Source organism: Drosophila elegans, unplaced genomic scaffold (genome assembly GCF_018152505.1).
Source record: "Drosophila elegans isolate 14027-0461.03 unplaced genomic scaffold, ASM1815250v1 contig_149, whole genome shotgun sequence".
Classification (NCBI taxonomy): domain Eukaryota; kingdom Metazoa; phylum Arthropoda; class Insecta; order Diptera; family Drosophilidae; genus Drosophila; species Drosophila elegans.
The window spans coordinates 13,411,441-13,434,424 of record NW_024545513.1 but is presented as its reverse complement, the minus strand read 5'-3'; the positions used below and the strand labels follow the sequence as shown (position 1 = coordinate 13,434,424).

At 39.3% G+C, this 22,984-nt stretch overlaps 1 protein-coding gene across 1 annotated transcript in view; it reads right to left on the bottom strand.

Moving 5' to 3' along the window:
• The window catches only part of LOC108140862 (chaoptin), a 169,526-nt gene that overhangs the window by 104,459 nt on the left and 42,083 nt on the right, over positions 1-22,984 (bottom strand). The window contains 1 exon segment of the mRNA XM_041710734.1: positions 15,009-15,041. The gene's annotated coding sequence lies outside the window, so the exon portion shown is untranslated.

The window sequence follows — 22,984 nt, the reverse complement described above, 5'->3', positions numbered from 1 at the left end:
GCAATATATCGAAATGCTGATTGATTTAAAATACAATTACCAAATAAAGGCAACACATTTACGTGATTAATCCGCTGTAAGCTTCTCATTTCTTGATCGCTTATTTTATATTATCTACAAATGATGAAATAAAGTGGTAAACTATTAAATTCAGGTATTTACGTTTAATCAGTTAAACAATGGATTGAACTGAATTGAGCGCTCGCACATAAATAGGATAATTCATGCTATATATCCCCGCTGTGACATTCACCTATTAACCCATTAGCCCATTAACCCATTCATTGCCACTCCCATTGCCACTCCCATTCCACTCAACTTTCCGGATACCCTTCGTCCTGTGTGTCGATTTCAACAGTTTTCTCGGTTTTCTCGGTTTCTCCGGTTCCTTTCACCTTGGGACAACCAATCTGCATTCATGTCCACCTGATCCACTGCGACCACCGTCGACATTCCGCGAAACCATTCAAAATGAATGCATGTCCATGCCGTGGCATCGGTGGACTGCTGGGTTTTTGGCTCTTTCGCGGCTTTTTTGAGGGGGCTCCGATGCTTTTACCGTGTTGCCAGGCCGAGCATTAAGCAAAGTGGCCCGCGTTCCATTTGCAAATGGCGTTGGCTGCTTTTGATTTTAATGGTTATGCTACTTATCATGTCCTACAACGAGCTGCAGTCAGCGTTCCCACGATACAAATGGCGAGTTGGCAAAAAATATCAAGGGAAACATTGAGTTACCAAAAGCGAGGCACGTACGTACGCCTATGGGGGCCAGCTGTCCATCAGGGGGCGTAGCGAAGGGGGCGTGGCACTGAGGTGGCGTACAAAAAATAAGCAACCAAAAGAGTTAGAGCGAAAAAGTAGGCATTTGGACCATTGATTACCCAATTTGGTGTTTGGCCAGTATCAACATCGTTACGTTTGCGATTTTTATACCCTTGCAGAGGGTATTATAATTTCCGACCCTATAAAATATATATGTTCTTGATCAGCATCACTAGGCGAGTCGATCTAGCCATGCCCGTCTGTCCATCCGTTTCTAGTCAAGTCAATCATAATTTTAATGTTTTTAAGAATATTTAATTTTTGCAATAGCGAATGAAATTCCATTCCACATTTTGACCATTATTTCCCAGGGTTTTGACACAAAAACCAAGTTTTTTATGTGTTTTTTTGGGTTTTTGGCGATTTTTCAATCAAAATTATTTCTGAAGAGTCTTTTTGTTGTAACTTTGCCAAAATAAGTTTTTAATGTGTTTTTTGTGATTTTTGGCGATTTTTCAAACAAAATTATTTCTGAAGAGTCTTTTTGTTGTAACTTTGCCAAAATAAGACCCAAAGTCAAAAGAGTTGCTATTTTGAAGAGCTAACAACCTATACCATCCGTCTCCGATCGATTTAAGACAATAAATTTTGTTTTGACACAAAAACAGAATTTAGAAAGACGTTTTTTAAAAAAATTATTTTTGTCCAAGTTTCTGGATTTTTTGTAAGGGGGTACATCATCATTTTTTGCAGAAATTTGAAAATCTGAAAAAATTTTAGCTGAGAATGCCATTCGATTAGAAATTTTATTACGAATTCATCGGTGTATGACATTCCACATTTTGATCATTATTTCCCAGGGTTTTGATACATAAACCAAGTTTTTAATGTGTTTTTTGGCGATTTTTCAAACAAAATGATTTCTGAAGAGTCTTTTTGTTGTAACTTTGCCAAAATAAGACCCAAAGTCAAAAGAGTTGCTATTTTGAAGAGCTAGCAACCTATACCATTCGTCTCCGATCGATTTAAAACAATTAATTTTGTTTTGACACAAAAACAGAATTTAGAAAGACGTTTTTTAAAAAAATTATTTTTGTCCAAGTTTCTGGATTTTTTGTAAGGGGGTACATCATCATTTTTTGCAGAAATTTGAAAATCTGAAAAAATTCTAGCTAAGAATGCCATTCGATTGGAAATTTTATTACGAATTCAACGGTGTATGACATTCCACATTTTGACCATTATTTCCCAGGGTTTTGACACAAAAACCAAGTTTTTTATGTGTTTTTTTGGGTTTTTGGAGATTTTCTAAACCAAATTATTTCTAAAGAGTAATTTTGTTGTAACTTTGCCAAAATAAGACCCAAAGACAAAAGAGTTGCTATTTTGAACAGCTGGCAACCCACACCATCCATCCCTGATTGATTAAAAACAATTAATTCATCTTTGACGAAAAAACCGAATTCTGAAAAACGTTTTTTAAAAAATTTATTTATGTCCAAATTTCTGACTTTTTTGTAAGGGGGTACATCATCATTTTTTGCAGAAATTTGAAAATCTGAAAAAATTCTAGCTAAGAATGCCATTCGATTGGAAATTTTATTACGAATTCAACGGTGTATGACATTCCACATTTTGACCATTATTTCCCAGGGTTTTGACACAAAAACCAAGTTTTTTATGTGTTTTTTTGGGTTTTTGGAGATTTTCTAAAACAAATTATTTCTAAAGAGTAATTTTGTTGTAACTTTGCCAAAATAAGACCCAAAGACAAAAGAGTTGCTATTTTGAACAGCTGGCAACCCACACCATCCATCCCTGATTGATTAAAAACAATTAATTCATCTTTGACGAAAAAACCGAATTCTGAAAAACGTTTTTTAAAAAATTTATTTATGTCCAAATTTCTGACTTTTTTGTAAGGGGGTACATCATCATTTTTTGCAGAAATTTGAAAATCTGAAAAAATTTTAGCTGAGAATGCCATTCGATTGGAAATTTTATTACGAATTCAACGGTGTATGACATTCCACATTTTGACCATTATTTCCCAGGGTTTTGACACAAAAACCAAGTTTTTTATGTGTTTTTTTGGGTTTTTGGAGATTTTCTAAAACAAATTATTTCTAAAGAGTAATTTTGTTGTAACTTTGCCAAAATAAGACCCAAAGACAAAAGAGTTGCTATTTTGAACAGCTGGCAACCCACACCATCCATCCCTGATTGATTAAAAACAATTTATTCATCTTTGACGAAAAAACCGAATTCTGAAAAACGTTTTTTAAAAAATTTATTTATGTCCAAATTTCTGACTTTTTTGTAAGGGGGTACATCATCATTTTTTGCAGAAATTTGAAAATCTGAAAAAATTTTAGCTGAGAATGCCATTCGATTGGAAATTTTATTACGAATTCAACGGTGTATAACGTTCCACATTTTCACCATTATTTCCCAGGGTTTTGACAAAAAAACAAAGTTTTTAATGTGTTATTTGGGATTTTTGGCAATTTTTGGCGATTTTTATACCCTTGCAGTCAGAAGTTTGCAACGCAGTGAAGGAGACATTTGCGACCCTATATATATATATTCTTGATCAGCATCACTAGATCTAGCACATGATATATGGTTAATTACAGGTTTTAACTCAAAAGATCCATACACATTCTTAAATATTAAGTTATTGTCATACCTTCACCTGATTCCTAGAAAGTCGATGGCATTCATGTGGGAGTTTTCCCAGCCAACGAAACATTTGCGCTAAACTTTTTTTCACGGCTTTTCCCTGCCCAGTTGGGTCAGAGAAAATGGGAGGAAAAATGGGAGCAAAGGAGATGGAGAGTGACCCAAATGTGTTCGCACAAATGAGTTTGGCGGGCATTAAATGATTTGTTTGCACTGCTCGAAATCGAATTAAAGACGGAAAAAGAGGGCGGATGAGTGGGTCAGCTAGCCACCGCTCACCAGGTGGGCGTGCCACGTATGCAATTTGTCGTCTGTGGCGGAAATTTACATGGAAGCCAATCCGAAATGAAAAAAAATAGTATATATGTGTATATGTATATCGCCGAGGGGAACAAACGAAGAGTGGAAAAGCAAGAAGCTCACTTTATCATCCCCTCACATTCCGTCTATAAATAAATTAGCATGGCAAACAAGTTGGCAGAGTGTTGGTGTGCGGCTTGTTACGGCTAAAAAGCTGTTTCCGCAATGAGCTTGTTTCCTGTCCGCAAGGACATGGTTCCTGCTACTGGGCTGCTGCTGCTGCTCCTGTCATTGACAAGTTGGCTATAAAAACTGAATGCGCTGCCCAACACTGGACACACTATTGCCCACTGGCCGCCGAAATGGGAGGCGTGGCACCAGTCGGCAAAAACAACAAAAAAAACCGGAGGGAAAAAATCTAATTTCCTGTGAACAACATAAAGTAAATGTTTCAAAACTGACGCCCCAGGATGGTGCAGCAAACAAGGGGAGTGGGTTTCAGTGGGGGTAGGGGTAGGGGGGGATCTGGGAAAACCCCCTGGCCATGTGAGTGTGTGTGTGTGTGTGTGTGACAACATGGCCGTGGTAACAAATGCGCTACTTCGGCCCGCCATTTGCCATTTTTTGGTAGCGCAGGGTGGAAACGGGGGTCCCTGGCATAAGTTATGAGGCCCGTCGTTCGCTGAGCGGAGAATAGTCACTCCCCATTTCCCACTCCCCACTACACTGGCAAAACACATGAGTCCTTAAGATGCTCTTTAGTAGCAACATCATACGTTTATAAAAGTGTCCAAAAGTATGCAACAATATATTTTAAGTCCGGAATAGCGAAGGACACGACGACTCCCTTTTTTCACTTTATACTTTTAGACACTTTTGTAGGCGGTTTCAAATACACATTTTTATTGAAATTAAAAAAAAAATTGCTTGCAAACGCTTCTAATGATTAAAAAATATTAAGAAAAACAAAAAATATATGTGGAATTCCTAAAATTTGAAGCTTAACATGTGTACAGTGTACCCCTGATAGCCATTTCCCTCCAATCCCTCCCCCCCTGCCAATCCGCTGTAACTGGCATGAAACATGTGACCGAAGCGAAAAATGGGTGGGCTGACCAAGAGGCGCCCCCTGTCGGCTGCAGATGAAACCGCAGCACCAAGCGGCCCAAAAAAAAAAAAATAGAAAGAAAAATCGGGGCGGAAAAGGAAAAAAAGGCACAAAAAGATCAGACCCCACACAGCAAGAGGAAAAAATATGGCGAACAGAGCGCTTAGGAAAAAGTGGCGTAGAAATTATTTAAACACGAGACAATTTGAGCATTTTGTTGGCTTTGTTTCTGTCGCAAGTTGAAGCAGCGACCACAGGGATATCAATAGTGGCCCAAAAGAATGGCCACGATGGTTAAATGTTACATTTTAGTACACACGACGGGGAAATCCTGGTAAGAATAGTTTATATATGCTATTTCTCTCAGGCGTAAACTATATATAAATATAATAAATATCAAAAACATTGAAATAAAATAAATGTAAATAGCTATTTCACCAGACCGTTTGCATAAATATATTTATATATTTAACTGAAGCTTAACTGATTTACCAAATATTAAAACAAAAGATTTTTTAAAAGGGTATATATATTTATATTCGAAAATGCATTGCTATTTTTTAAGGAAATACCTATTATCCACATGCCACATTTGAATTATAAGCCTTATTTGGTTTTAAATATTATTAAACCTAAAACTGCATAGCCACTTGACCAATATTGGTTGTTCACTAAATAGCCACAAATTAGTGTAATTTCCCATCTGTTCAGCTCAAGCAGTTAATTGGAAAATAAAACAGCTAAGGAGCTACCAATAAAATATTTACACAGCTTTTGCCTCATTGACAAAATCCGGTTGCGAAACCAGTGAAATTATCTTCAAATTTATACCCGATCGTTTGAATGGGTAGAGGACGTGATAGGCAAACCACACACCGTAAAGCGTACGAAAAAAGAAGGTGAAAAGCAGCTCCCAAAGGACATTAGCGTGGGTGTGTGTGGGTGTGTATGGGTGTGGGTGTGTGTTTGAGTGTGGAAATTGGCTAAAACGAATTTACACAAATTTATCAACGTGGCCAAGTGAGAGCCAACGAAGCGAGTCCGCCAAGAACTCGGCTGCACGTACACACGTACACACACACACACACAACCAGAGCGGAAAGAAAGTGTCAACCGGAAGACACCCACACCCACATCCCCCTTGCTCACACTCACACTCACACAGAGCGGAAAGCGGAAATGAATCATTTCATTAGAGTTGGCAACGCCTACGACATGAGACACAAGAGCATTAGGCGCCTCTGGGAAAACTGTGTGTGTGTGTGCGAGTGTGAGTGTGTGCAAGGGGGAAAAGCCACAGCGAACGACCCAAGAAATAGCCAAGTAAAATGTGTTTGACACTTAACGTAGGTCGCTTGACCGGCCAAAAAACTGGTAGGGGAAACTGGCCCCAACTTGTGCCAGGTGAGCTGGCTGAACACTTAACACGTGTAGAGCGAGCCAGCGATGCGGAAACCAGGCCAAGCGTTGCCCAAAAAAAAAAAAAAAAAAAAAATACAAACCAAGGACCCACCCGATTCGGGGAAAATTTTCAACACCAAAAGTTGAAGAGCCACTGGCGCGTGGGAAAAGCACACTCACTCACACACACACACACACAGACTCAATTTCAATCACAATCGCAATCCTTGAGGCCACAGAAGAAACCTCAAAGGCAAGCATTGCCTAATTCGTTGGATGAAATATGCTTACCCGAACGCATTGTCAACAGCCACATTTCAAATTTTGCCGAAATATTCGGGTAAATATAAAACAGACTGCAATGCAAAAATCATCGAGAAAATTCAACAATTTATTGCACTACACAGTGAAAAGAAATTCTAACAAAGCTTGCGATTTTAATGTTAAAATATGGAAGTCCATTTTCTAAAAATATATGGATAGCATTAAACTTTTTTTTGGGAACTATTTATTTCCATCATTTAAGAATACTAAAATATACTTTGAGGCCGAAAGTGTTTAGTGACCGATAAATATATATTAGTACATGCCCTGCTAGTTAATACAAATACTTTTTTAACTTAAATTTTATTATTTCGAAAAAAAAAATGGCTCAGAAAAGTTTATTTAACCCTATTGATTTTTCAAGTGTATTTATCCATTTTCAGTATTCTATATTAATTGGGACTGGAGTTTTGAGGTTTCCGACTCCCCCAGATGTCCAGCATATATTTTTTGATTTATATTCAAATGCAATATTCCAGTCTCCAAAGAGGCAGTCTCGATGGCTGCAATTTGTTTGAGAAAATATTCATTTTTCAATGGGTAATCTCTCGGAGTTTTCAGCATTTTTCGTGAGATTAGATGGTAAGCCTTAACTGCAATGGCCGCAAAGATTTTCCGTCGTATTATGTTCGTGCTGCATCATTATCATCATTAGCAGGAGTATCGTCATCATCATCATCATCATCATGGTGCCCCCAATCTCTGGCGGGTTTTTGTTAATCAAATTGGCTTTTGGCTCGGCTTAACTGGCCCGATCCCTTGGGCTGATGATGGGGCGTATGCGTAATATTCGCTTTTATGGCCCAATCACACACATTCTGTTGCTTCTTTTGTGCTCGGCTCAATCAATGTGTGTGTGCGTATTAAATACAATTGAATTTTTTGATGCGTTTACGCGATAAAGGCCCCGAAAACGCTTTTATGTTTATTCATACCTGCCATGCCTCCAAGGAAGCGATTCGTCCTTCGAAAACTCCACCCACCCCCTCCTTTAACCCTCCTTTGTATTACCCTTTTCCGCACGCACACATGGCAGGATAAATGACTACCATTTTGTTTCCTCGAACATTTTTGCATATTTCTTATCAGAGTTTTTGCTAATTCAACATTTTCATCAAACGGGATGGCGGGGAGTTCGTGGGGAAGAGCTTCTTGTCGAGCGACTTTATGTTCTTTTATTTATGCACTTGATTAACATCCGCCATCCAGTTGAATTGAAATTCTGCTTGAGTTACTTAAAAAAAAAAGGGCCAAAGAAATACACACTTTTCGCTTTGTTTGGATTTTAATGTGCAAAATACAACACCTGGACATTCTGAAGTAAAAATGTTAAAAATAATACTCAAAGTTGCAGCATAATATAAATTTCATATGTCGATGAGCTTTTACCATTTATGAAATAAAAAAACGAGCAAATATGGACACAAATATTTCCAATAGAAAGCCGAATGTCTTTTCATTAAATTTGAAAAAAAAAATATTTGTGTGGCCAAGCTAAGTTTTAATATTCATGGAATAAATTAAGCATTCTTTATGTTTTCGAATGGAATCAGGCTGTTCGTTATGCCCCTCATTTAGTACTATCGATTCCCTCGCCTCGAAACTTTAAATCCAGATAGAGATCGCTGTTTTACTGTTGCCGGTATGCATAGGCAATGATTGCGTTTCTATATGAATTATGCAGCGCAACAGGGCCAAAAATCCGGGGACATGGCTTCAGTGCCGCTCGTACTTACTTAATCCTGCCAGAGCTGGCTTCGGAACATCTTTCAATATAAATTTCAACGGCTTGTCAAGCTGTTTCCTGCAAAATGCCGCTGGCAACTGTAATGGCTTCGTTCGTTCTTCGTCCTTCGTCCTGGCCTCGTCCTTCTGATTGCTCCCTCTGATTTCACAAAACTCCGTCCGGAGGAGTCCAGTGTTCAGTGTCCAGTGTCCTGAGTCCAGTGTCCTGAGTCCTGAGTCCTGTGCTCTCAGTCCGTGCCCGGCATTTGCAGGCGTTGTTGTCCTCGTCGTCGTCTCTATTACATTACTGATTGTTTTCGTATGTGTGTTCTGCCAGCCAGCCAGCCAGCCCCACACCCACCCATTTCCCCTGCTTTCGGTCGTAATTCTGCAATATTTTGCCCCGCTTCTATCATCAATCCCCGGCTCTGCGTGTGTGTGTGTGTGTGTGTGTGTGTTTTTCCAACTGTCGTTTACCATTCATTCTGGATAAATACAAAATGAAGATGATCCTCCGGGAGCTTTAGTTATTCAATTCGAAATGTAGTAAATTTAATCTAGCAAACAACCGTCGTGTCTAGCTTTCTCTCTGCGAAATTCACAATATGGCCTGGCCTCCCACTGACCCGAGGATACCTATAAAACACATTACAACTTCTTGAGCGGGCCAACTATTTACTATTTGCACTTGGAGAAAACGGGTTGACACACGTTTAGGCTATTTGGAATTTTTTGTTGAAAGAGTTACTTATTTACTGCAGCTAAAAAATAGGTGAGTCTTGATAAAACCACGTTGACTACGCTTTTTTAAAAAACAATATTTTAAAGATTATAAGTATATGTATTTTAGTTGAATTAAAAGAGTAGTCTCCTACTAAGACAAATGAAAAACAAGTTAAATGAGTTGTAAAAATAAAAATATTATAGTTAAGAGAGCCTTAAAAGTTTATTCATTTATGCTTTATATATGTTTATTTTATTATATTGACTTTACATTTTTTTAGGGCAGTGCACTCTCAGCAACCTATTATAAATAAAGCAGTTTGATTAAAAACATATCTTCAATTAGGGTCGCTTGCTTATATTTTCCTAGTTTGAAAACGGGCTGTTTTAAGCTCCGTGTGGCATTTCCTTTGGCACCGCTTCCCTCGATATCGGCGTGTTTGTTGGCTTTCTAATTTTTCCTTTTACAGTATGTCTGTGTGCCAAATCCCCGCCGGAGCTCCCAACTTCGAATTCTATCTATTTTGCCGTGTCTCGGGCTCGGGCTCGGTCTCCTGCTCATGTCCTGCTCATGTCCTGCTGACAGGCTCAGTCACACAAGCGGACAGTTGGCATTTTTATGCGACTCCCTCCTGTCTGCACTCCGCATCTGTGTTGCCGAGTGTAACTGTCAGTGTGAGTGTGAGTGTGAGTGTGAGTGTGAGTGTCCTTCTGGCTGTTTCTCATTGCGTTTTCCAAATGCGTTTTGCCGCCTCTGGCACCATGGCACGTGTGTGTGTGTGTGTAAGTGTGTGTTCTGGCTTGTTTACCCGTTTGAGTCTCGAAAGCCAGCCACTGCACTCAGTACACAGATACAAAATTGGTCTTAAAATTGCCAACAAAAAAGGAAACTACAAAATTGTTTGATTAATGTTCTAAGATACTAAGGTAGTCAATCGTTTTTCTTCACATTTAAAACAAATGGGATTAATGAAAGGCTTTCAGCTCAAATGTTTTTTTTTTTTGCTTATATTTTTTCAAAGTATAGTTTGTGTTGTAATTAATAAGCTTCATTTATTGATATGCATTGAACTTCATAATTTATTGAGATAACATCAATGCAGCTCATAAAAAATGACTTTTTGCACTATATTTCAATGAAATGCAGCTTGCGAGTTTCTATGTAATGTTTTTTTCTGAGTGCAAGCCACCCCACATTTGGCCACCTCCCATTGGCACGTTTGTTTGCTCATCTTGTTTGCCTTCTGCTGCCTATTTATCTTTTCTCCAGCCTGCATTTGGCTTCGGCTTTCCCCCGAGCTTTTCCACCCACCTTGCCATTTCCCAGCCCCTCCTGTTGCCGCCACTTTGTTATTGCTGCATTATCTTTCAAATGGCATATTTATAGGATTTCGCTTGCTTTCCTCGAGATCAATGCACACATTCCCCTATACATATATATATATATATATATGTGTACATACACATATACAAATATATATATATATATATAAAACGGAATCTGGGAAAGGCAGGCGCATAGTTTATTGGCAGTGGCTCAGTGCGCCTGATGCGCATTTCCTCAATCAGCCCGTCAGCCGTCCAGCTTCGGCAAACAGTTAAACAAACCCGGCCAAAGGGACACACTCGCTGGCCAAAAAGGACTCGGCCGAGATCCGGGACCAGAAACCCAGCTAGGACGACGGCCAAGTCCCGAAAATTGGGACAAGCACTTTGGCTGTACGATGGGGAAAAATATTGAGGTGTGCTTCAAGTACTCGGGGAAGCATTAAAGAAAATCATGTAAGACAAGCTTATCATTTGGAAAAGTAAGAGGTTTTTCTTCGTAGTTGAAAATATTTTGGATATTAATATGTTATTATTAATAATATTATAAATGATTTTTACGGTTAACTAATAGTTATTTTAAATGTGACTATAAGTATAGTTTGGTTTTTTTGATAACGTAACATATTTAAATGTGTGTATGTTTTATTTTTTTTTTTTGAATGTATACACTTGGAGTGTGCTGTAAAATAAACAAGACTAGCCAATTAAAAGAAGTGATTATCAGAACATATTTGTCACATCACCAGTATTTTCTCCGCATGACCCACTGTTTCGGTTCGACTTTCAGCCACTTTGTCTGTCTTCCCTCCTTTGGCTTCGATACACAAACTTTTACTTAACCATTTCGTACACAGTAAATTCATTTTCTCGATTGCCCCTCGCCAATGTCGCTATTGCTGGAGATTCGCTGGCATTTTGCTTCGCAGCCATCCTCGTCCTGTGCTATATTTTATTTGTGTTTATTTGTATGCATGTGTAAATATTGTATTTTCCCTTGATTTTTATTATATTTGTCTGACTTGGTCCGGCCCGCCGAAACGCAATGCCCACTGACCCCACCGCATTGAATACTCGCACACTGTGTTTTGTGCTTTATGGCGAGAAATCAAGGCGTCACACGTGGCGTATGAGGAATGCGATGGGCGGGCCACATCGCCCATACGCCGCGTGGCCTGCATTTAATCAGCTAAGCGAGCGGGGAAAGTAAAATGTTGCCGCTGGCATGAATTTTCATTTAAACGATAATGGGAAATTCAATTTCCCATGTCCCCAAAAACCACTTCACTTTCGCCATCGAATGGCCACCGCAATCCGCACACAAAACGAGGTAATGGGCATGGGTTGACCACGCCAATGGAAATGCTAATTGGTAATCCATACCCCGCCGAATCGAAATTCGAGTGCGTACGTAAATGCGGAAGGGATGGGCTGGGACACTCGTACTCTCGTGCTCCGGTTCGTTTATCGCTTTTCCCTTTCGATTACTTGGCGATATCATATGCGAGCACTCAAAACCATTCGAGCAGTCTCTAATGCACTACAGTGGGGTAGGTAGCGATGGAAAATCTCTTTCAATTTGCTGATTGTTGTGTGATAAACAAATAACTTAAAATTATATGAAATATGGCAAAACATTTTATATGCCTATTGTAATTGTAGAGCAAAAAATATACAAAGCAAATACAAGAAATGACTGACTTAATATGAGAGATCATCGTAGTTATACTAAATAGTAGTAGTAGTTATAATAAATACTATTCATACAAGATTTGGCCAAAAAAAATTGATATACTTATTTTAACAACAAATGATTACAATTACAATTACTTCAAATAATAATAGTAAATTATTTTGAATTTATTTTGTTTAGGTGCCCATAATTGTGCGATCTAAAATATTGTTGTAGAACTCGTTTGTGGTCTCATATGTAGAAAAGCAGTAGTAGTAGTAGTATTCCATAATCCCATCGTATTGATATCCTTTCAGCTGACTTGTCCTCCTCCCGGTCGTTATGCTGTTTTTACTCCTACTAAGCGACCTACTGAATCATTCATTGTATCATCATTCATTTGCCCCGTTCTCGTCCTTAGTTAATAGCAGCTGCTGATAGAACGTATTGAATCAGAACTCGCTTACATGCTTGGATGCGCTGAAACACCTTTTAATTTAACGCCGACTTTTTATTATCATTGCGAGTGCTGGATTTATTAACTTGCGGTGTCCTTGAAAGGACCCAGCCCACCCACCCCCACAATTATGTATCAGAAAGAAAGGAAAGAAATTATCTATCAAAGCCCCGCAAATCTTAGTGGCTGTGGTGGGCTTTCGTTCTCGCTTTCGCTTTCGGAACGGGCACCATGAATTATTTATTTGTGCGGACATGAATTATTGTTATGAAGTTTATTGCAAACAAATTGCGTCCTGGGACAGTGGAAATCAATAGCAAATAAATAAAAGCGCCAACAGTTTTTGTGGCTTTCGCTGAAACAACAGAGGGTGGTTCGGTGGGTTTTTCTGGGTACTGCTGGCTGTTTTGGGTGGTTTGGGGGGGGCTATAGGATGGTCAAGATACGGATACGGGCGCGTATGGCTTTGGCTTTCGCTCCTGCCCTGGCTCTGGCTCCGGCTCCGGCTCTGGCTCTGGCTCTGGGTATGGCCGAGGAGAGTTATGTTCGGGCAGACAACAATGGCAGATGATATAGCCGTGACCCCCACGGCAGTCTGTGGGCAGAGCCATCAACAACATGCACAGGATATGGCATGGCGCTGCGGGCGATTCATGAAATTTAATGAAGCAGGGCGTGGAGCGGGGCTCCGGCGGTTCGACAGCCCGGAGGACTTCGAGGTAACCACCAGATTCGCATTGCTGCCTCGCTCGGGGCCCTACACGGTGCGAAAAAAAAACCAGGGAAAAAAGCAAACACATATGCCAATAAAATAATAATACGAAAGTGATTTCCCACCTACAAACGAAACGAAAAACAATTTAGTTTTGCATTTTTTGATTATAAGATGATATAAACAGAATAAAAAACTTGTGTTTTTAAAGTTATCTATCTTATTTCAAAAGCTCAAGTTTTTTGATTAAAATGGTTGCATGTGTTTTAAAATTTGTAATTTATTAAACAACATATTTGACGATTTTTATATAATGCTATTGTATTATAAGCAATCGATTGCAAGCAAGTTTAATTTAATTCAATTAATTTTTTTAAGCTTTCTTTAATAATCACAATATTTTTAAGTTTTAGTTTTAAACGAATAAAGAAGATTTACCAGAAGTATTGATAATGTTATGTTTTCTCATTAACAAACTTAATTTATAGATGTATTTTAAAATATTTCAATATTAAAAGTTAAAGAACAAAATTTAAAATTTCCAAACATAGAAAAAATACTGGGCTTTTCTCACAGCTGAATTGTTTTTAAATATTTGAATTCAAAGTGATAATATTTATTTTGTTTCGCTCAGTATACCGGCAACTGCCGAGCAACGGATGTGGATGAGATGTGTTTTTGAAGTTGGCTTTTTAATTAAAATAAATATTTAATTGAAATTGTAATTAGGAATTAGTTGCGGGCAATAAGCCAATGCGACGTCGACGAAAAATGCGAAAAGGGCACGTATCCGCAGTCCATTGTCTTTGGTATCCGAATGCGAATGCGCTCTCATATCTGGATCTGGATCTGAATCTGAAACTGAAACTGAATCCGTGTCTTTATCTTTATCCGACCCCCTAGCGCCGCCTTCGATGGCTGTGAAAAGGCAGCGCATCAATTTCTGATTAAAAAGGATAAACACTGCAGGATGTTTCGCCGAACAGCTCCGGGGACATCCAGGAAAGACGATGATGATGGCAGGCACAAACACCAGCACAAACACAAACACCAGCACACCGTCTCGCAGATACGAGGACATTAAGGATATTAAAAGCAACCGCAACGCACCGAGGCCAATGGCAAGTGACAACGGGCGTGCTACCGCCACCCCCCACAGGACGACGGAGGTGGGGGAGCAACGTATTCGATTTCAATAACATTTAGTGGCAATTTCTTTTCGCCCGTTTGGCGCATTTAACGACAGCGGTGTTAAGCCACAGTCAAAGTCAAAGTCGAGCGCCAAAGGACCCGAAGGACTGGATCACGGGAAAACCAACAGCAGCAGGATTAATGTCGACCCATTAAGTAGAGAGGTTTAGTTGCAGGTTTTGCGGACCAGCGGCAGTTTCAATTACATTGCCATCACCAGCCAAACAAAAATTAACAAAAGATTTACCAATTTTAGTGATGCGTTAAGGGAAGCAGAGGTAGTTGCATTGTTTTAAAAATATCTATACCATTTATATATATTATACTATAAAGTAGTAACATTGTTTGTGTTCTTGATTTTGAATGGGCCTTAGTCGGCTAAAAACAAATATAAGATAAATAAAATTTTTGTTTGAATAAACGAAGTAGAAACGTAGTATATAATATAGAATAAACAAATATATTTGTCGAATCCCATTTCAAAATACGTAAAAATATTCTTTAATATACATAAATAAATTCAAATAACATACATTTTTGATGCTTTTGTCCATGTGATATAACATTAGTAAACTATAGTTGGCTCTTAAAAACATGAAATATATAATTTTGTTTGGGGACTTACCTATGAGAGGGTTCCAGGTGATTGCCCGTTAGCCTGCAAAGATGGAGAAAACAAGAGCAAATCAATTTCCCAGCTGTCTTTCATTTTGGTTGAGCTAATGTTAATTCCTGCGCGAAAGTAGCAAAGAAATGCAAAGTGCAGGTATTGCATGTAGAGCGCCAGGATGAGGAGACAGGATAACGCTGATGAATGCCTGCCAGCGCAAAAAACAATAACAAAAAACGAAGCGAGAGCTGAAAACTCACAGACAGACTGACAGGTGGGCGTGGGAAAGTGAGAAAAAGAGGCGTGGCCCTGCCAGCAATTGCAGCTTCAACTGCATTTTAATGTATTTCCAGCATGACAACTCAAAGTAACTGTATCGCTTGGCGGTGGGCGTGGCAAAGGGTGGTGGGCGGTGGTTACTGGGCGGGGCACGGTTACAGAAACAACCTAGGTAAGATTAAGAATTTTCCCATTTAAACAGACGGTGCTCAACCCCAATCGCAGAAGCTGTTCGATACAATTGCAAATGAGGGAAGAAAATGGCAATCAATAAATGTATCGATAGGAAGCCGATGAATTTTAAATTCGGAATTTCATGTGACTGTTTTCGGAATTGATTTCAATATCTGAAATTAATTTAAAATAAAACAAGAATTACTTTCGAGGCTAATCAATCACTTAAATAAAAAATACAACATTTTCTGAACATCTAAATATCGGAAAATGCTAAATATAAATATATAAGCTTTTAACAACAACTTTTTGGCAATTTACATAAATCGCTTTTTAATTCACTTTAAAAGTAAAGAAGTGAAAAGAGTTTTAAAGTAGCCTTTATATACGAAAAAATCTAACCATATAATAATGTAAATAACTTACGAGCTAACCGAACTTGTAACATTTTTGTAGAAAACGTAAGGTACCTAAAATTTGGCAAATGAGTTCCCACCTTTTTTAAGCATAACATACAAGCTAAGAGCTAATTGCTGCCATTGAGTGCCACCAATGTGTCTGGCCGACCTCCAGTGATAATGAAAACTCGATTATTACGATATGCCATAATCCGATTCAAGCCCTTCCCTTTTTGTGGCCCTTTGTTCATTAAATTATTTGCATTAAATGCAACCAATACATCCTGTTGTCGTTGCCGTCAGATTTCCGATTGCTGCAATCCGATGAACAGGCGGCGACAAGGGACCTTAAAAGGGGGCTGGTAAATGGGACATGGGACATGGGACATGGGATATGGGAAATGGGAAACGGGTGGGGAAATCGTTGGGGAAAAACGGAAAGTGGCGGGGAAACTGATTGGGTTAGATGGTGACATGCTAGCGGCGCTGGGCATAGATAAATCGTTGGTAAATTTTATATAATCTAATAAAAAATTGATGGCTTTGGAGTGCGACGCTGCGAGCTGGCAATAAATAGCAACAGACGGGCTGCCTCTGGTTTTAAGGATCGCCCGATCCCCCCTCCCCAGTCCCTTCCATATTCCCATATCCTTCCCTGTTATCCACTTTAAGCGATGCATGCGGAGCGATGCCAATCCGTTGAAAAGCGCTTGCCAATAAATGATGAGACATCGACGACGAAGGCAGTGGCAGTGGCAGAGTCAGAGGCAGCCGGAAAAGTCGGGAAAGCTGCCGGAAAATGGGGGGTTTTGGGGCAGCGCATTAGCCCGTTCCCACCCCCTCACACCCCACTCACACAGCCCACTTTTTTATGCAGCGCCGAGCTTAATGAAATGAGTTTGTCGAACTTATTGCTCACTGAGGCATGCAACATGCCATGCCTGCTTTTCTCCCTTTCAAGTCTTCCACTTTTCTGGGATTGGATGGTGCCAGCACTTATGCAGATACAATTTGCCCGAGGGCCCTTAATATCTTGGGTACATTTTAAGTTGCCCAAACAAGTTAGCTGCATCGATAAACGCTCGAGATGCCGGTGATTTAGCCAGCCAGAATTCTTACAGATGCGAGGACTAAAAGCGAAGGCTTATTTACCGGCAAACTGAGTGAAATGGGTCTATGGGAAATGAGTCTATGTCTTGCGGATGATGAATTAAATTGAATCCGTTCAAGCCGAATCAAGTATATCGAAATTATTTGAATTGCAGTTACAGTAGAATGAGTTCTTAAATTAATTGATTGCTTAGTTGGCTATTTGTATTAGGAAATTTACTGTTCAAATAAAACTGTTCATAGTTGATATAATCAATTGATTGATGATTATTTTATTTGGCTTTGTCAGTTTTAGGTATTGGTGGAATACATATGAACCTTAAATAATAATTTAAAGAATGAGATATATTAATTTCGTAGCAATCAAAAATCAATCATTTATATTCACAATGTTAGTTTTTTAGCCATAACAAATGAATTGAATTATTTTAAATTTCTGTTCTTCACTTGCAGTGAGTTCCAGCACTTCCTCTGTAGTTGACTTACAGAGATCATTTTCATTAGTTTTCCGCTCTCTGGCTAAATCAATCGATGGATGTGGCTCGATACTAGATACTAGAATAACATTGACCCAAGTCCAACATCAACAGCAGCGCTCCTTGGCCAGATTGTGTATTGTATCCGCTGAAACAACGGACTTGGCCAAGTATCTTTCACCCTTTGCCCTGCCTTTCCTCCTCCCTTTTTTCCCCTTTCTCGCTTTTGGCCATCTTGGTTATCGGTTATCGCACTTGGTGGGACGTGAACTTCGAGTAGTTCGCTGGCAAACTTGCAAGTCGCCGAGGGGGCCAATAGTTTTACGAGTGGCCAACAATTAAGTGGGTCGCCAGCCGCAGGTCGCGGCTCGTTGGCAAGTCAATCAGCCAATCAAGCAATCAGCCCATGACCCACTCAGTTAGTCAGTCTCTCAATCTGTCAGTTTAAGATGGGGAAATTCAAAGCAGAGAGAAAAAACTCAGCCAGAAAGCCTTTCATATAGTATTTTCAAAGATTTGACTTAGTCAAGTAAAACAACAAATAAAAACAATCACACATATTAATCTGTTTCGACTGGAAAACTTTAGATACAAACTATTTAAAACTTACTAATTTCTATATTCAATCCAACCTCGTTTTTTGTATCGGACTAAAAGCAACCCCTAATCCAAGAAAGCCAATTAATTGAAAGCAAATAATACAATTCGTTTTAAAATTTAAAGACAATTCCTGATCAATATATCATATTCAATATAGCATCTTAATAACTTTTCAGTGTAGGAGCTGGGGTGTTGTTTCGCGCAAAAACTTTTGCTTTGTTATCTTGCGAACATTTCCAAAGTTACACAAATGGACCAGTGGACTTGGACTCTCAAAACACAAAACACAAAATACAAAACACAAAAAGGGGGAATGTAAACAGTTTCAAATTACAGCCAAGCAACTTTCATCTATTAACAAATTGGCACGCGTCGCGTTCTGGCCAAAAGACTTGCCTTAAAGGCGTTCCCCGAAATCTGCTCAAAATGTTAGCCAAGAAAATATTTATTTATGACTAAAGTTGGCACCCCAGCTCCGTCGACTCTCATCACATGTGGGGGCAACGGCAACGTTAATGTTTTTATTAGCATGGAGCACGAAGTTCGAAAATCGCCAAAATGGGTGTGGAAACGTGAGACGGGAAGTGGAAAGCGGGAAATGTGGCCAGAAGTGAGGAAAAGTGAGCATAAGCGGCAAAAGTGGGAAGTGTGTTGAAAACTGTTGAAGACTTGGCAAACTTTATGCCGCCGCGTTTTATGCTCGACTACGACTACAGCGACAACCACGACGACGACGATGATTATGACTAGGACGATAATGATGGTGATATGGCAATGGTGATGACTTCTCTGCCGATAATGATATAGACATGCATACGCACAGCTTGGGTCGGAAAAATATAAAAGTTCGCTTTAATTTTAACTGGGAACGAATTATGTTTGTCTGTACTTTATAATCAATGAAAATGCTTTACCATCTCAATTATAGAATTAGAAATACCCAAAAATATTATGAAAACTTTTTTTTATATAATAATTTTCTGAATCACATGTGGCATCTACATATAACTATAACTTTTGCCTTCTTCCAGTTTTCTGGGTAAGGGTTATTTGTTCTAAGAAATAAAAAATAAAGACCCAAACTTTATAATGTTTTCAATTTTATGTTCACATTATATCTCTTTATTTAACACATGAAGATAACATATTTTTAATATTTTACGAGTTCTGTCATTAACAAACAAAGCATTCAAAGCAATAAACAATATTTCATGTTTGTTTTTATCAGTATAATTATTGATTTTTAGAAATTAAAATTTTCCTCATTCAAAAGCGGACCCAATCGCTTGTACTCGGCTGTATGTTTCTGGGTGGGGCGTGGCATTTTGCCTGATTGCCCCCGTTCGATATTGACTTAAAAACGAGGCATTTCCGAGCATTTCTGCGCGAGTGTGTGTTTTTTAATGCCTCTGAAAGCGTTTGGCGCTGCCCGAAATGGGCAATCAAGCGAAATGGGCCGCCGCACACCACACACCACACACACCACACACCCCTAAAGCACACCACACACCCCTAAAGCACACCACACACAAATCAATGGCAAACTGTTTTGCAATGAGCTCTTTTTTGAAATGGAAGAAGAGACGACGCCAGTCAGATTTAAGCAGAAACTCAACGGCCTTTGACAGACATTGAGAATCTGCCAGGACACATGCGGTAATGTCGTCCCCGGGGCACTAAAAAGCCACTCAGTCAGTCAGTTTCCCGAGTCGACTGGATCCCCAAGTAAAAAATGAAAATCAAGAAATCGAAGAGAGTGTCCGGACGACAGGTTGAGATTCATCAACTGAGGCAAGAACAGGAAAATGAAATATTAGCTGGCAATGTGCTCTGACCTCAAACGGACCACAGTGTATTCGATCGGTACTTGGCCATCAGGACTGTCCAACTGTCAACCAAATTTGTTGTAATCAAACGATTACTTCAAGATCAATAACACTATTTGCTGTCCAAGCTTTTGTAATCAGAATGGGCGGCACCAAGAGCTTGATTGTAACGAGTAATACACAAATCGAAAGGAATAGCTAAATAAAAAAGATTGCATACCAAGACATAAGAAAATTTATAAGTGAAAAAAAGGGTGGTAAGAGTGACATACTTAAAATTTTTTCAAGTGAAGTTCTTGAGCCAGGGGCATAAAAAAAAGATGTGCTTCGATTTAAAATCAACCAAAAAGTACCATTTTTGTTTATAAAATTATACTATTATCTGAAACGCTCTCCAGGCCGCAAGCAAATAATAAAAGAAAAAAAAAGTCGAGTCTACCAGGCCCAGCTATCATGTTTTCGAAAATATAAAGTTTTTAATATGTGATTGAGTTCAATATTGGTGCAGGTGAAAATGCCATATTCATTTTTAAACCAAGTGCAGTTACGTAACAGTATGCCCACTCCGTTGAGCAATTCAATTTTAATTTCAATAAATTTATTTATATATTTTTACGCACCGCGAAGCGTGCGGACTGGATCGCTGCACTCTGCTCTGCACTTGGGACAGGGGTCAGAGTTCAGGGGTCAGGGGATACGCGTAAAAACAGGGAAATAAAATAAAAGCACAAATAAAACAGAATAATAACAGCAAGAGTTAAGCGAATTGCATGAGGGCCGGCCTTTGACCCACTGCGAAAGTGAGATTTTAACGAGAATTCGATGGAGTTTGGACCTCGATGATGAACACGCTCACAACAGAGCGTTGGACCGGTGCTCAAATAAACGCTTAATATTGACTTATCGATAAATAATTAATAATAATTATGCTACTATTAAAACGGCATTTTATTTATTGAAACTGGCAGCAAACATTATGCGACTGCGTTCTTAATTCGGCGGCATTCTCGTCCATAAACCCATCAAACGATCTATCCTAGTGCCTCGGAATTCCTTATTTTTTGAGGCCTGATGGACGGTTTTGTAATTCGGCAAGCTGTCAGTTGCAGAGGGAACTCTTCGTGCGGCGATGCGACCGAAAAAATAAACATTTAAACGGAAATCATAACAGCGAAGCCAACTCACACCCGCAGTTCCACTTCACAATATTGGATACGAATATATATCGTGCCAGTGAGTGAGATGTGTGCTTGAACACATGGAGATCATTGTCGCCGCAGTCGATGGAAATGCATTTCGGGCTTATTACGAATGCCCGATGGACAATGCAAATGTCAAATGCGAATTTCTGAATGCCAAATGGCATGGCGAATGCAAATTCAAATGCCGCAGTCCAGACACAAAACTAAAAACTTGATTGTCGTCTGCCATTTGCATAAAATGCGATGCACCAAGGCACTGTCCATCAGTCTGTTGGGCAGTCAATCAGTCAGTCAGTCAGTCAGTCAGTCAGTCGGTCAGTTATTCAGTTGGTCATTCAGTCGGCCATCGAGTCTGCCATTTGGCCACCGACTGCAGTTATCCTGCATTTGTTGATCTATTGACAATCGCCTCTGGTCCCTGGTCAATCCCAACCGATGTCTATATCGAGTGCGTTGCCATCGCATTACACACACGAACACTCGGAGTTGGGGGCATATATCAATCTGTTGGACGCACAACACACACATACACAATCAATGTCTGTAAATCAACGCCAGTGGTTTTCGGATAGAAATGGAAACGAATGGATGGTACTTAAGAAGACCACTTTATTGGCTTTAGCAAACTAAACCAAAATGCCTCAAATTTCAAATACTTGCTGTGTATTAAATCGGCTACGTTTTCAAAACAAAAATTTGGAAAACAGCTATTTTATAGAGCAAATTAAGGATGACTTCTGAGAGCAATTCGTTATCATTTTTAATTTATTACCCAATTTAATCTAAGCACCTAAAATAGTTGAGAAGAAACTACTCTCTTAGAAATAAGCAGGGTCTAAGGAAATGTTTAAGTGTATTTTAAAATATGCTATGAAATTATCGGACTTTCGAATTTAAAATTGCATATTCTATATTTATAAATGATGTCAAAACTGTTTAAATGGCAAAAAAAAAAAATGTTTGAAAATGTGCTCTTTATACACGTCCACTTTAAAGTCTTCCGTTTTTCAAAATCCAACCACATAATTTGGCAACACGTCTGATCTACCCCTTTTTAACCAACTCACTGGACACTGTGTTATGCCAAAAATGCCGAATAAAGAAAATCAAATAGAAAGGAGGTCGGTTGCCATTGCCACGCCCCCGCAGCCCATAGTCGCCCTTGTTTTCCCGGGCAAAGGGGGCGTGGGATTTTAGGGGGAGGGATGGCAAAAAGTCAAATGGATTGAATATTGAGTTTATGATGTTGTCGCTGGCAATTTTCGTTGGCTTTAAGCGGTTTGGCATTGGATGGCTGGCGAAGCTATTGTGTTCGTTGCGTATACGCAATATGGCCAGCGTATACGCAATATGTGGGGCGGCCCAAAGTGTTTGTGTATGTGTTTTGTCGATTATATGCTTCACAGAGCTGCCAACACACGCAGCTCTCCACGCTTCACTGGCTGAAACGCGTTTTCCTCTTGTTTTTGCTTTTTGTAACTGTATGTGTGAGCTGTATTTGTGTGTGTGTACGTGTGTGCGTGTGTGTGGCATGGAGTCATGCAGTAAATTGAATTTTGCCCACAACAACGACATTAGCCATCTCAATGGCTAAGGGCGCCCAGAAAAAATAAATAAAGAGCGAGCCTGCCACGAAATTGTTCTGATTTTTTCTACTGTGGAACTTTGGCTTTGTTTTTAATTTTTTTTTTTTTTTTTTTTTTTTTGGGATTGTGTGGTATTGTGGTGCTCGTACAAAAAAATAAAGGGGTGGTTCTGCGGCCTTGCGCCCTTCCAGATTTCCATCTCGGTCTGGGCTTTATCGCCAGCATAATTTTATATGCCAACGCGCGCCCTGCATTAGCATATGAATGATGTCTGGGCCCATCGAGATCCGACTTTCGGGCTGATTTCCTTCTGTTCAGGCAGTCGTAAGTAATAATTGTC